The sequence below is a fragment of the Echinops telfairi genome, unplaced genomic scaffold (assembly GCF_000313985.2).
Source record: "Echinops telfairi isolate 266 unplaced genomic scaffold, ASM31398v2 ScPeMD7_7420;HRSCAF=8458, whole genome shotgun sequence".
NCBI lineage: Eukaryota > Metazoa > Chordata > Mammalia > Afrosoricida > Tenrecidae > Echinops > Echinops telfairi.
The window spans coordinates 30,013,729-30,016,936 of record NW_022111320.1 but is presented as its reverse complement, the minus strand read 5'-3'; the positions used below and the strand labels follow the sequence as shown (position 1 = coordinate 30,016,936).

Sequence of the window (3,208 nt, the reverse complement as noted above, 5' to 3'; positions counted from 1 at the left end):
AACGAAAATAATTGTATGGTTGGGGGGTCACCACAACATGAAGAACTGTATTACAGGGTCGCGGCAATAGGAAGGCTGAGGACCACTGCAGTAGAGGGTGCATTGCCAGAGGTTAGATACTTTATGCACATCACTTAATTCAATTACACAACCCTTCGGAGAGATGTGATCATCCAGATATCAAAGCAAGCTAAAGCGGTTAACTACCCCACGTCACTCAATTAATATCCAATCCCCCACACTGTCTATTGCACTTTGGTGCCTGTTAATAAGAAATACAACCATATTCATGGATAGGGATAATACAGGGTAGAAATTTGGGAATGTAGCAAGATTCTTCTAGGAGTAAAAGGAGAAAGGGTTATGTCCAGCCAAGAAAGGCATGAGAATCTTCATTGAAGAGGCAGTGTTGGCTATGTGGGATTTCAATACTGGGTGGGATATAGATGTGTGGGATTCAGGGAAGAAGATACAAGCAAAGTCTCTGGCTGGATCAAAGGGATGGGGAGGGGAGATACTTTATACTGTAGCACTATTTAGAATTGTGCCAGCCTGTCATGACACTAAAAAGTAAGCCAACTGTTAGTTTTGTTACTTATAAGTTTTTGATGAAGAATTCCCCACCTATTATATGTACACAGGTGATACCACTTCCTCCAGTCTCCAGCTCTCGGCATACCACTATTGTTAGGCTTGGTTTTGACATTGCTTTGAATCCTTTATGGCTGTCCTGGTAGCACACCAGGGTCCTCTGGTTCTCATCCCTGTGGTCTCTGGTGGTATCCTACCTGCACTGTGTACTGGGAAGGCAGTTTTATGTCCGACAAAGACATAGCCTTGGGCTTCTCATGGATTTTGAATTATAAGTAGAGCCAGTGTCACGTATGCTCCAGGTCTGGAATTCTGCTACAGGCAGGAGGCTAGATAGGAGACTTTCCCCAGGATCTGAATATTGTCTTTATGTCCAGAAGCAATGCTAGGTTGAACTGAGGGGCAAGGCACCCGGGACTGGAGGAATCTTCCTGGAACATTGTGAGTGTGCTAACTTGGGCATCGGAACAACTAAGGAGAATACCAGGTGGTTGACACCACCTGGCCCATCCCCAATCCTCCACCCTGCCCCTGACTACTTCTCTAGGGCAAAGGAAGCAGGAGGACGTCCTGTTCATTTTCAACTGAGGCTTGCTCTTTGTGATGTAGTACTTCAGGGACAGGACCTGCTGAGCAGAGTTTGGGGAAGGCTGGCTGAGCTTCTCACGGAGCTGAGTCTTGAGTTCAGGTGCCCGAATGGCAGTGGAAAGATGCATCCTGACCTTTCAGACCCTCTGAGTGGTCTTAGAAATCGCTTCAAGCTTCCTGTCCGGGATACAAGTGCCTAGGGAAAGGCGGCAGGTGGAGTATCCTTTCTGAGTTTTACTCTCTCTCGGCCTCTCCTCCATGTGTCTGTGTTACGCTGCAGCGTCACCCTCTCCTCAAGATTCCAGGCCATTGATGCATGGGTATTCATTGTATGTTCTTGTCAACAGTGGTTTCATGTTCTGTAAGAAGATGGACACTACCATGAGCTCTCCTGCAAGACCCTACAGATTCCAAGCCACTGACTGCTCTTCCAAAGTTAAAGCCACCTTTATAGAGAGGCTGCGGGAAGCAACCAGGAAGGAGGTGAGGAACCATTGACTCTTCCCTCTGCCCCTTGTCCCCCTCAACTTTGAGCCATCAGATTGGTTGTCTACTTGCCTGATGAGCTTTTCCTGTGTGTCCTTCCACAGGCCCCTCTTGTTGGCCAGAGGCGGAACCACCTTCCCAGGTGTCCTAGGAAACTGCTAAAAGGTCACGAGGAAGACGTCATGGGCCCCGGGACAGAAACAGCAGCTGGAACCAAGAAACAACTAGAGTAGATTCCAGTCCTGCGTCTGTCAGACTGAGACGCAGCTGTATTTCGGGATGAGATTGGCTTTGTTCTGTCCTCTCCTGCGTATACACAGTCCGGGCTGCTTTTGACTGATGGGCTCTCTTTTTTTCTGCCTTTGCTCTAAAAATTGTTTTATTCAAAGAACCCCCAAACAAAATTGCTTTCAAAAGAATAGTTCTGTGCTGAAATTATCCTTGCATGTTAGCAAATGGTGTCCCTGTAGATTGTCTGAATTTCCATCCCATGATACCTAGTAAATGGGGCCATGCAGTTTGATTTGTGTAATTCTGATCCTTAGATTAAAAATACATCTCTCTCTCACTCATGCTGTTTTGAAGTTTGGAACCATGGCATGGCCTGGATCACATTTGCTTAGCTACTGAAGCGAGCTCAATGTGATAGCGCGTGGAGTTGAAGTAGAATCAAACACACATTATACCTGGGGCTCTTGCACACAATTTGATATTATCTGTTACGCTACAAAGAAGTACGAACTTTATAGGTTGAAACTTTGGTTCCTGTATGATCCTGCGGCTAGAATAGTGGAGACATTATAAATATCAGATACCCGGAGCATAAGCTAGTCAACAGTCAGGGGGCACTTTTGAAATGCCTTTTCCTAAAACAAGCATGAAATGGAGATCAGCGGACCTCGTCAACAGTCTGGTGCTTGGGTCTCTCTGTGGATCGGTCCATTTGGGAGGAGATGGAGCACAGGGCAGGCTTCTGTGAATGAGCGGGTTTATGGAAATTGTTGCGTTCCTGACTCACGTTCTGTAACTGTGCTTGTCCTTCAATAAAGTTTCTTTCATTGACATAGCAACAAGGTTTCTGTCAATTTCCTGAAGAAAAAAAGCAATGGTGTCGTTGGTGGTTCCCCCTACGGGGTGGTTGACTTGCCAAAGATCTCCGCTGGTTTCTATGAGTCTAAATAAACCACAGACTCTCCATACCTCAATTTCCTCACCTCCACCAGAGGCAGAATAACTCTTGTCGTGATGGTGATAAGTATCCCCACAAAAATGACATCACATGGATAATACATAGGAGTATGTTGCAAATAGATTGGGCGATAGCAACCCAGCACCATGGTCATTTTGCTTGTTAAAAAAGAGCTAAATCAGTTGTTTACACTGAGTAACCTCTGAGTAGCTTACTAGGGCAGCTCATTTAAAATGATTGAAAAGAGATGTTAAGATTCACAGGAATCCAGGGAATCCAGGACAGATGAGCCCTATAGGACCAGTGGTGTGAGTGGCAAAACAGGGAGGGTAAAGGGAGAATGGGTAGGAAAGA

General features: G+C 45.9%; 1 long non-coding RNA gene across 2 annotated transcripts in view; it reads left to right on the top strand.

The window, feature by feature from the left end:
* LOC123522524 overlaps positions 1-2,727 on the top strand; it is a 227,983-nt gene extending 225,256 nt beyond the window's left edge. Inside the window, exons 1-3 of one of the 2 annotated variants that reach the window (XR_006680783.1) lie at positions 1,180-1,392; positions 1,527-1,662; positions 1,770-2,727. This is a non-coding gene — a long non-coding RNA (uncharacterized LOC123522524). Of the gene's footprint in view, positions 1-1,179; positions 1,393-1,526; positions 1,663-1,769 lie in introns of those variants that run through there. The other variant, XR_006680782.1, reaches the window with a different exon arrangement.
* The last annotated feature ends 481 nt before the right edge of the window (positions 2,728-3,208 follow it).